The 11,976-nt window shown below is 46.2% G+C and overlaps 1 long non-coding RNA gene across 3 annotated transcripts; it reads right to left on the bottom strand.

Annotated features, from left to right (window-relative positions):
- Window positions 1–565: 565 nt before the first annotated feature.
- LOC130323337 (uncharacterized) lies at window positions 566–1,882 on the bottom strand. Of its 3 annotated transcripts, XR_008868671.1 has the most exons (4): window positions 1,772–1,874; window positions 1,230–1,277; window positions 1,071–1,135; window positions 566–981 (listed from the first exon to the last, which is right to left on the bottom strand). It is a non-coding gene; the product is annotated as an uncharacterized LOC130323337 (long non-coding RNA). The 3 variants fall into 3 exon arrangements; XR_008868670.1 differs by lacking the exon at window positions 1,230–1,277 and having other exon boundaries at window positions 567–981; window positions 1,772–1,882; XR_008868672.1 differs by lacking the exon at window positions 1,230–1,277 and having other exon boundaries at window positions 567–981; window positions 1,845–1,863.
- Window positions 1,883–11,976: the final 10,094 nt, after the last annotated feature.

Genomic DNA, 11,976 nt, shown 5'->3' with positions numbered 1-11,976 from the left:
ATGAATATAAGACCCAGTCTTATTTTCGGAGAAACACAGTAGGTATAGGCAGTTACCCCCACCTCTTCGACATAGGTACAGGCAGTTACCCCCCCCCCCCTCTTCCCCATAGGTATAGGCAATTACCCCCACCCCCCTCTTACCCATAGGTATTGGCAGTTACCCACTCCCCCTCTTCCCCATAGGTATAGGCAGTTACCCCCCCCCCCCTTCTTCCCCATAGGTATAGACAGTTACCCCCCCTCTTCCCCATAGGAATAGGCAGTTATCCCCCCCTCTTCCCCATAGGTATAGGCAGTTACCCCCCCCCCCCCTTCTTCCCCATAGGTATAGGCAGTTACCTCCCCCCCCTCTTCCCCATAGGAATAGGCAGTTACCCCCCCCCCTCTTCCCCATAGGTATAGGCAGTTAACCCCCCCTCTTCCCCATAGGTATAGGCAGTTACCCCCCCCCCCCCCTCTTCACCATAGGTGTAGGCAGTTACCCCCCCTCACTTAAAAAAATACAAATAAAATACCTCATGTCATCCATATTTTTTTAACACTATTTTTCACACACAGAAATAAAATTAAATGAGTTGAACAAGTCAAAGAACAGTTTAAAAAAGGGAAACTTTATTTATTATTTATTAAAATGTTTGTGTAGGGGATTTTTTGTAACCTCCCATCACTCACAAAGAGCGTACAGTAACTAACTCAGGACAGGAAAAACCTCCAGAGGGGAGGAAACCTGTAGGGAATCCATGGCTACTGTATTGCCCTTCCTCTGGGCATACTAAAGGAGGTTACCTCTAGAATTTGGGCAAATGTGTCTGTGTATGTGCGTGATTTGAGGGGCTGTGCCTTCATCCAACTTCTTGCTGTAGGTCCGGAAATCTAGGCCTTCATCCAACGTCTTGCTGTAAGTCCGGAAATCTAGGCCATCATCCAACTTCGCGCTTTAAGTCCGGAAATGCTACTCCACATGCTGGAAATAGTGCATCTAAGATAGGAAAACAAAAAGATAGATTATTTACATGTTTATTATAGAAATGCACATGGTACTGCACTAAACACTAATGTGGCACTTACCAGTCACAGTCATGTTTTTGACTTCACATTCCCGCGTCCCTACAGTGTCCAGCACCGGCCCCTCACTGGTGAAGAATGAGCAGGAGCAGTGTTATATCTGCTCAGTGCTGCTCTCTGGTGGACAATGGTTATGACATCACATGTGTGACACGCTGTTACCTCCTGGGAGTTCTATTTGAGCAGTGCTGCTCTCTGATTGGCTGAAACCTAAAAAAGCTTTTAACATATTCTGCATGACTGTTATCTAAGGGATTTTATATTTTTTTTGCATTTTTTACAAAATGGCGCTACTTCCTAAGGGTGCGCTATATTTGTTTCTCCTATCCAGACGCTTAATATTTGTAACATAATTTTGTGGCCCCAACAGCCTGGGCGTCCATCGAGTGACGTCCCTGCAGCATTGGATGTCACTCGTCAGACGTCCCGGCAGCCATTGATTTAAAGTGGTCGTGGCTCCTGCTGCCAGTTCAAGATCAGACACCATGGCCCTAGATTGACATACTGCATCAGTTATCCCTTGTGGCTGTCCACTTGTAGCAAAACTACAACTCCCAGCATGCCCTGACATGGGGGGGGGGGGGTGACTGCCAAAGATAAAGCAATGTGTGATATGAAAATTGCCACATATAAACTGTGTTTAATCCCAGCCTAAGCCTTGTAACAGTCACAATTTTTGAAAAACACCACAAAAACTGCCCCACCTCATTTATTTTCTACCAAAATGACATCTTTGTGGCATTTTTGACAAAAACACTGGGGGAGATTTATCAAAACCTGTGAAGAGGAAAACCAGTTGACCAGTTGCCCATAGCAACCAATCAGCTTGCTACTTTCATTTTTAAAAAGGCCTCTGAAAAGTGAAAGAAGTGATCTGATTGGTTGCTATGGGCAACTGGTCAACTTCCTCTGCACAGGATTTCATACATCTCCCCCTATGTGTAGGATTATTATTGTCATTATTATTATTATTATTATTGGCATTTTTTTTCTCCCTGGCTTTTCTCTTTACAAGTCATGTGATTCTTTCATCTTGTGACTCAAGGGATTCTATTGAAAAATTGGGAAGAAAAATGCCAAAACTTCATAAGGGTACGCTCACATGGACGTATATTTTGGCGGGTTTCCCGCTGCGTATTTGAAAGTGGGCGGGCTCTTCACGGCTGTCCGCAGCAGATTTTCCGTGGCAGAATTTACGCTGCGGAAAATCCACCGCAGTCCCCACTGACTTCATTGGGGCTTGCGGTGGATTTTCCGCAGCGTAAATTCCGCCGTGGAAAATCTGCTGCGGACAGCCAAGAAGAGCCCACCCCTTTCAAATACGCGGCGGGAAACCAGCAAAAAAATCCGCCTGTGTGAACGTATCCTTAAATACAAAAAATGTGATAGCTAAAAACGCAATAAAAAGATGAAGAAAACACAATTAGTGTCTGGTGTTTCATATTACCCTATTGATTCCAACATAACATGTTCCCGCAGCGAGCATGGGGTTTTTTTTTTCTTTTAACAAATGCGTCAAGTGTTATCTCAGCCTGAGGTGCCAGTGCAGTTTTTGAGCCAAAGTCAGAAGTGGATCCATGAGGGAGGAGAAGTGTAAGTCCTTCCTTTATATGTCCTATTCCTTTTGAATAAACTTCTGGCTTTGGCTCAAAAACTGCAAGAAAAAAAAAACAAGTGTAACCCCAGCCTAAATGATTGTTTTCACAATAGGTTGGACCAGGCTGCAGGTTGTGCTATATATCTGTATAGTTTCTGCATACAGCGCGTTCCGCATTTATGTGGCAGCTATCTAATGGTATATATGGCTTTCTGCGCTGGCGAATGGGTGTGGTTTTCTAGGTGCACAGTTTACACACTGATTTATGATATGCAACTTGTGCAAAAGTCACAGAGTTTTGCACACCAAACACTCTGGCCAAGACTAGGCTGATTGAGATGGCACAGGGTGGGGAATCAGAGGGGGACTGCGGTTTGGAATGGTACAGGGTGATCAAAAGGGGGGAGGAGGGGTTCAAATGGCACTGGGACCCTGCCTGTGGCCGCTTCCACCAGGGCTGGTGCAAGGATTTTTGCCACCGTAGGCAAAACCTCATTTTGCCGCCCCTTTGTCCCGTCTTTTGGTCTCACCCCTTCTTTGCACCGTCCACCTTTTAATAATTCTTAGGTTATGTTCACACATCAGGATTTCCGCACGGAAATTCTGCAGCAATATTCCACACGGTAATTCTGCTGCAGCAGAGTCCCCTTAATTTCAATGGGATTCTGGCGCACTGTGCGCACAGCAGAATTTCAACACAGGAAATATTTGGCACAGAAAATCAAATTCTGGCGTCCGCAGAAAGAATAGAAATGTCTGTGTATTCTGCTCAGAAATGCATTGCCGGCTATGAGACAGCAAATTTCCGAGCGGTCCTAGCGCCAGCATGTTTTGACACCACTCCACTATCTACAGAATATCCTCCTGTAAATTTTCTATGTGAACATAGTGTGACCTGGGGGAGTAGGGTATATGGGGTGTAGCTGTGCAGTGACTAAAGGGTGTCTGGTTAACTCTTGCTATTCATGACGCCAGGGTGAGGGCTCCTCCGGAATGCTTGCCCTACCGCCACCCTTCCCAAGAGCGATAGGGAGGTATTGAATAATTGAATGTCCACAACCGGAGAGCTTGCTGAAAACAGTTGTAACTTTTACTACTGAAGATTTTATGCAAACTTCACAACAGGAACAGTCTCTACATATGCAAGTTCTCTTGGAGATTGAGAAAGGTTGGGACCTTAACTCCTTGGGGACGGAGCCCATTATAACCCTAAGGACGGGAGCATTTTTTGCAATTCTGACCACTGTCATTTTAAGCATTAATAACTCTGGGATGATTTTACTTTTCATTCTGATTCCGAGATTGTTTTTTCGTGACATATTCTACTTTATGTTAGTGGTAAATTTTTGTCGATACTTGCATCATTTCTTGGTGAAAAATTCCAAAATTTGATGAAAAAATTGAAAATTTTGCATTTTTCTAACTTTGAAGCTCTCTGCTTGTAAGGAAAATAAACATTCTAAATAAATAATATTTTGATTCATATACAATATGTCTACTTTTATGTTTGCATCATAAAGTTGAGATGTTTTTACTTTTGGAAGACATCAGAGGACTTCAAAGTTCAGCAGCAATTTTCATAGTGTTCACAAAATTTTCAAAATCTGAATTTTTTAGGGGCCAGTTCAGTTTTGAAGTGGATTTGAAGGGTCTTCATATTAGAAATACCCCATAAATTACCCCATTATAAAAACCACACCCCCCCAAAGTATTCAAAATGACATTCAGTAAGTTTGTTAACCCTTTAGGTGTTTCACAGGAATAGCAGCAAAGTGAAGGAGAAAATTCAAAATCTTAATTTTTTACACTCGCATGTTCTTGTAGACCCAGTTTTTGAAATTTTACAAGGGGTAAAAGGAGAAAAAGCCCCCCAAAATTTGTAACCCAATTTCTCTCGAGTAAGGAAATACCTCATATGTGTATGTCAAGTGTTCGGCGGGCGCAGTAGAGGGCTCAGAAGGGAAGGAGTGACAATGGGATTTTGGAGAGTGAGTTTTGCTGAAATGGTTTTTGGGGGCATGTCGCATTTAGGAAGCCCCTATGGTGCCAGAACAGCAAAAAAAAAAAACACATGGCATACTATTTTGGAAACTACACCCCTCAAGGCATGTAACAAGGGGTCCGGTGAGCCTTAACACCCCACAGGTGTTTGACGACTTTTCGTTAAATTCGGATGTGTAAATGAAAAAAAAAATTTTTCACTAAAGTGCAGGTTTTTTTCCCCAAATTTACCATTTCTACAAAGGGTAATGGGAGAAAAATCGAGTACGGAGATACCCCATATGTGGCCCTAAACTGTTGCCTTGAAATACGACAGGGCTCTGAAGTGAGAGAGCTCCATGCACATTTGAGGCCTGAATAAGATATTTGCAATAGTGGTGGACCCGGTTACTAGGATGGGGCTTGTCTCCACCAAAACCCTACAGCAGTGTCTCCCACAGGGTGCCTCCAGCTGTTGCAAGACTCCCAGCCTGCCAGGACAGTCTATGGCTGCTGTCCGGCAACACTGGGAGTTGTGGTTTTGCCACAGCTGGAGGCGTCGTTTAGGAAACACTGCCGTATGAGACGTTTTTCATTTTTAATGGGGGGGGGGGGGCGGTCGACGTGTGAGGGGGAGTATGTGTAGTGTTTTACTCTTTATTATTTGTTAGTGTAGTGTTTTTAGGGTACATTCACACAGGCAAGGGTTCACAGTAAGTTTCCTTGAAGGAAACCCACTGTAAACCCGCCCGTGTGAATGTACCCTGTACATTCACATGAGGGGGGGGGGGGGGGCGCCCCAAACCTTCAGCTGTGGCAAAATGACAACTCCCAGAATGCACTGACAGACCGTACATGCTGGGAGTTGTAGTTTTACAACAGCTGTAGGCACACTGGTGGGGAACCACTGAGTTAGAAAACAGACTCTAGCTCAGTGATTCCAACCCATGTGCCTCCACCTGTTGCAAGACTACAACTCCCAGCATGTACGGTCTGTTAGTGCACTCTGGGAGTTGTAGTTTTTCAACAGCTGGAGGCACACGGGTTGGAATCACTGAGTTAGGAAACAGACTCTAGCTCAGTGTTTCCCAACCAGTGTGCCTACAGCTGTTGCAAAACTACAATTCCCAGCATGCCCCTACAGTCAGGGATGCTGGGCGTGTAGTTCTGCAATATTTGGCCCTTCAGATGTTGCCGAACTACAACTCCCAGCATGCCTGGACAGTCTGGGCATGCTAGGAGTTGTAGTTATGCAACAACTGGGGAATAACAGTGGTCTCCAAACTGTAGCCCTCCAGATGTTGCAAAACTACAACTCCAAGCATGCCCAGACTGTCCAGGCATGCTGGGAGTTGTAGTTCTGCAACATCTGAAGGGCCAGATATTGCAGAACTACACGCCCAGCATCCTTGACTGTCTGGCCATGCTGGGAGTTGTAGTTTTGCAACATCTGGAGGGCTACAGTTTGGAGACCACCATATAGTGGTCTCCAAACTGTGCCACTTTAGATGTTGCAAAACTACAACTCCCAGCATGCCCAGACAGTCAGTGCATGCTGGGAGTTGTAGTTTTGCAACATCTGAAGTACCACAGTTTAGAGACCACTACACAGTGGTCTCCAAACTGTGACCCTCCAGATGTTGCAAAACTACAACTCCCAGCATGCCCAGACAGCCTTTGGCTGTGTGGGCATGCTGGGAGTTGTACTTTTGCTGCTTTTAGAAGGCCACAGTGAAGATCACTTATCGCGATATTCACTGCAGCCTTCTCCGCCGCACTTTCCGGCCGTCGCTCTTCCGCCTGCCGCCGCTGCTCCGGGATGCCGACGCCTCCGCCGATGCCAGTCTGGGTAAGCCGGGCCATGTCCCCCCCACTCGCCGCCCGTGTTCCCCCCGCTCCAAACCTTCAGCTGTGGCAAACACAGTGGTCTCCAAACTGTGACCCTCCAGATGTTGCAAAACTACAACTCCCAGCATGCCCAGACAGCCTTTGGCTGTGTGGGCATGCTGGGAGTTGTACTTTTGCTGCTTTTAGAAGGCCACAGTGAAGATCACTTATCGCGATATTCACTGCAGCCTTCTCCGCCGCACTTTCCGGCCGTCGCTCTTCCGCCTGCCGCCGCTGCTCCGGGATGCCGACGCCTCCGCCGATGCCAGTCTGGGTAAGCCGGGCCATGTCCCCCCCACTCGCCGCCCGTGTTCCCCCCGCTCTGTACCGACTTCGATCGGTGCGCAGAGCGGGGAGAAATTAACTGTAACCCCCGCCCCCCTCCTGCCATTGGTGGTCAGCCTGACCGACCAATGGCAGGGAATAGGAGGGGGTGGCAACATTGCCACCTCGCTCCTATGCTGTAGGCTGGTCAGAGCTGTCTCTGACAGATCCGATCACGCTTATTTTCCGGATTGACCCGATTTGCCCGGATCGCGGCAAATCGCAAGTCTGAATTGACCTGCGATTTGCTGCGATCGCCGATATGGGGGGGTCTCAGGACCCCCCTAGGCATTGCCACGGGATGCCTGCTGATAGATATCAGCAGGCATCCCGGTCCGATCACCGCCCGGCGAGCGGCAGTGATCGGAAATGCCGAGGGCGTATGGATACGCCCTCCGTCCTTAAGTGACGGGACGCGAGGGCGTATGCATACGCCCTTCGTCCCCAAGGAGTTAAGCAATTTTGAGTCTTTAGATTGATATGCGCTGTTCCACTGGATTCAGGGGATTTAGTAGGGTCCAGATTTAGTAGGGTCTAGTAGTCACGCTAGCTTTAGCGGGGATTAGTTTAGAACTCCCGGTTTAGTTCAGCTGAGGCCGGTAGGTTTTCAGGCCTAGCGTCTCTTTGAAATTTGCGCAGATCCGTCCTGCTAGTCCAGCATCAACGAGAGCAGCAACCCAAGAGAGCTATAGTTGGCTACAGCTCCCTTATATGGGCAGGGGCTGGACTAGAGCTAATTGGTCCAATACTGATGTCAATCACCTTCACACAGGATTATGGGTAGCAGGTGACCCAAGGACCTCCAAAGGTCCTCTAACATAACAACTTAAATAACAACGTTAGACCCAATAACTCAAAAAATCCCATTAGCCCCAATAACTTAAATAGAACAATTAGCCCTTATAACTCAAATAATAACATTAACCCCAATAACTCTGAAAATCCCATTAGTGAGACTATATGTATAAAACTTAATGGAAATGTAAAGTGTATGTTCACAAATGCCAGAAGCCTAGCAAATAAAATGGGGGAGCTTGAGGCCTGGAGGAAAATATTGATATAGTTGGGGTCACTGAGACATGGCTGGACTCCTCGCATGACTGGGCCGTTAATCTGCAGGGGTTTACATTGTTATACATAAGGATAGAATGAACAGAAAAGGTGGTGGAGTCTGTCTGTATGTAAGAAGTGGTATGAAAGTCAGTGTGAACGATGCCATAGTGTGTGATGATTCTGAGGAGGTGGAATCACTGTGGGTAGAATTACAAAAGGAAGGAAATACTGAAAAAATAATATTTGGGGTAATCTACAGACCCCCTAATATCACTGAAGAGATAGAAGTTCGGCTTCATAAACAAATAGAGAGGGCCATCCGGGCAGGTACAGTGGTAATAATGGGAGATTTTAACTATCCAGATATAGATTGGGGCCGGGGGCTGGCTAAAACTACAAAGGGGAGAAAATTCCTAAATTTATTGCAGGATAATTTTATGGGCCAGTTTGTGGAGGACCCAACAAGAAGTGATGCCTTGTTGGATCTGATCATTTCCAACAACGCAGAGCTGGTTGGTAATGTAACTGTGCGGGAAAACCTTGGTAATAGCGACCACAATATAGTTACTTTTGACTTAAAATGTAGAAAACAAAGACAGACGGGGAAGGCAAAAACATATAACTTTAAAAAGGCAAACTTCCCTGGGCTGAGGGCTGCACTACAGGACATAGACTGGGGGGAGGTATTCTCAAATACTGATACAGAAGGTAAATGGGACATCTTTAAATCAACTCTAAATAACTATACAGCTAAATATATACCAAAGGGGAACAAATATAAACGATTAAAACTAAATAAATGGCTGACAAATGATGTTAAAAGAGCAATAAACAACAAAAAAATAGCCTTCAAAAAATACAAATCTGATGGGTCAGCGATAACATTTAAACAGTACAAAGAGCTTAATAAAATCTGTAAAAATGTAATAAAAACAGCAAAAATTCAAAACGAGAGACAGGTGGCCAAAGAAAGCAAAACTAATCCTAAATATTTTTTTAGATATATAAATGCAAAACAACCAAGGACAGAGCATGTAGGACCCCTTAATAATGATAATGGGGAGGTTGTCACAGGCGATCAAGAGAAAGCGGAGCTACTGAATGGGTTCTTTAGTTCTGTATACACTATGGAAGAAGGAGCTGACATTGGCCAGGTCAGTGCTGGTAACACATCATGTAATGTACTGAACTGGCTTAATGTAGAGATGGTACAAGGTAAGTTAAGTGATATAAATGTAAGCAAATCCCCAGGGCCGGATGGACTACACCCAAGAGTTTTTAGAGAGGTAAGTTCAGTAATATCTTTACCCCTGTTCATGATATTTAGAGATTCTCTGGTGTCTGGTATTGTGCCAAGGGACTGGCGCAAGGCTAATGTGGTACCAATCTTCAAGAAGGGCTCTAGGTCTTCCCCAGGAAATTATAGACCGGTAAGTCTAACGTGCATTGTGGGTAAATTGTTTGAAGGACTTATAAGGGATTACATACAGGAATACATAGGGGATAATTGTATTATAAGTGATAGCCAGCATGGGTTTACTAAGGATAGAAGTTGTCAAACCAATCTAATTTGCTTTTATGAAGAGGTGAGTAGAAGCCTTGACAGAGGAATGGCTGTGGATATAGTGTTTCTGGATTTTGCCAAAGCGTTTGATACTGTCCCTCACAGACGTCTGACAGGTAAGTTAAGGTCTTTGGGCTTGGAAACTTTAGTTTGTAACTGGATTGAACACTGGCTCATTGTCAGGATTCGGCAGGCTGGAGGTGGATCCTCTGTGTCAGAGAGGGATTGGCGTGGACCGTGCCGGCGGACCGGTTCTAAGTTGCTACTGGTATTCACCAGAGCCCGCCGCAAAGCGGGATGGTCTTGCAGCGGCGGTAGCAACCAGGTCGTATCCACTGGCAATGGCTCAACCTCTCTAACTGCTGAGATAGGCGCGGTACAAGGGATTAGGCAAGAGCAAGGTCGGACGTAGCAGAAGGTCAGGGCAGGCAGCAAGGATCGTAGTCAGGGGCAACGGCAAGAGGTCTGGAACACTGGCTTGGGACATACAAGGAACGCTTTCACTGGCACAATGGCAACAAGATCCGGCAAGGAAGGGAAGGGGAAGTGAGGTTATATAGGGAAGTGCACAGGTGAACACACTAATAGAACCAGGCGCCACTCAGTGGTGCACCGGCCCTTTAAATCGCAGAGAGCCGGCGTGCGCGCGCGCCCTAGGGAGCGGGACCGCGCGTGCCGGGACAGAACAGACGGGGAACGAGTCTGGTAAGCGGACCGGGATGCGAATCGCGAGCGGGCGTGTCCCGCATCGCGGATCGCATCCCGGCTAGGGACATTATCGCAGTGCTCCCGGTCAGCGGGTCTGACCGGGGCGCTGCGAACAGGAAAACGCTGCGCGCGCTCCGAGGAGGAGCGGGGACCCGGAGCGCTCGACATAACAGTACCCTACCCCCCTTGGGTCACCCCCTCTTTTTGGAACCTGAAAATTTGTGAATGAGGTCCTTGTCGAGAATGATATCCTCGGGTTCCCATGACCTCTCCTCAGGGCCGCAATTCTCCCAATCTACAAGAATTTTTTTTTTACCTCTGACCGTCTTAGACGCGAGAATTTCTTTAACCGAGAAGACATCTGAGGACCCGGAGACAGGAGTAGGAGCGACAACCTTGGGAGAGAAGCGGTTAAGGATAAGCGGTTCAAGGAGAGAAACATGAAAAGCGTTAGGTATACGGAGAGAAGGGGGAAGAAGGAGTTTGTAGGAGACAGGATTGATTTGGCACTTGATTTTAAAGGGTCCAAGATAACGTGGTCCCAGTTTAGAACTTTAGCAGAGGATTCAGAGATTTTGAAATTGTACGAGAATTCAGCCCAGGGTAGAAGATTGGCCCAATCATCCTGGTGGGAGGAAACAAAATGTCGCAAATAGTCACCAAGAACCTGATTAACTCTCTCCACTTGCCCATTGGATTGGGGATGATAGGAAGACGAGAAATTTAATTTGATTTTTAGTTGATTACAGAGAGCCCTCCAGAATTTCGACACAAATTGAATGCCTCTATCCGAGACGATATGCGTGGGAAGCCCGTGAAGGCGAAAAATGTGCACAAAAAATTGTTTCGCCAACTGTGGCGCAGAAGGAAGACCTGGAAGTGGAATAAAATGTGCCATCTTGGAGAAACGATCAACGACCACCCAAATGACTGTGTTGCCATGGGATAAAGGCAGGTCCGTTATAAAGTCCATGGCAATCTGAGACCATGGTAGCTCAGGAACAGGCAGAGGATGAAGGAGGCCGGCAGGCTTCTGGCGAGGAGTCTTGTCCCGGGCACAGACTGTACAAGCCCAAACAAAATCAGCAACATCTGCTTCCAGGGTAGACAACCAATAAAATCGAGAGATTAGCTGGATGGACTTTTTGACGCCAGCATGGCCGGCGAGGTGCGAGGAGTGTCCCCACCTGAGGATCTTGAGGTGCTGGCGTGGAGGGACGAAAGTCTTTCCAGGAGGTGTTTGTCTGATGGAAGCTGGGGAAGAGGAGATCAGACACTCAGGAGGAACAATGTGTTGCAGGGGGTCTTCCATTTCAGAGGCATCAGAGGAACGAGAGAGGGCGTCTGCCCTGATGTTCTTGTCAGTAGTGTTGAGCGGCATAGGCCATATTCGAATTCGCGAATATTCGCGAATATATGGACGAATATTCGTCATATATTCGCGAATATTCGCATATTCGTAATATTCTCGTTTTATTTTCGCATATGTAAACATTCGCGAATGCTAAAATTAACATATGGGAAAATTAGCATATACAAAATTAGCATAAGGGAAAATTCGCATATGCGAAAATTCGCACACCAGTCTCACACAGTAGTATTAGAGCCTTCTTTACACCACAAAAGCTGGAAGCAGAGAGAGATGATCATTGTGATGTGTACTGTGAAAAAAAAAAAAATACGAATATTCGTAATTACGAATATATAGTGCTATATTCACGAATATTCGCGAATATGCGATATTCGCGAATAAAATTCGCATTGCGAATATTCGCGAGTAACACTACTTGTCAGCA

This window comes from Hyla sarda, unplaced genomic scaffold (assembly GCF_029499605.1).
Source record: "Hyla sarda isolate aHylSar1 unplaced genomic scaffold, aHylSar1.hap1 scaffold_2456, whole genome shotgun sequence".
NCBI lineage: Eukaryota > Metazoa > Chordata > Amphibia > Anura > Hylidae > Hyla > Hyla sarda.
The sequence above is the reverse complement of the archived record's forward strand: the minus strand, read 5'-3'. Positions and strand labels throughout refer to the sequence as shown.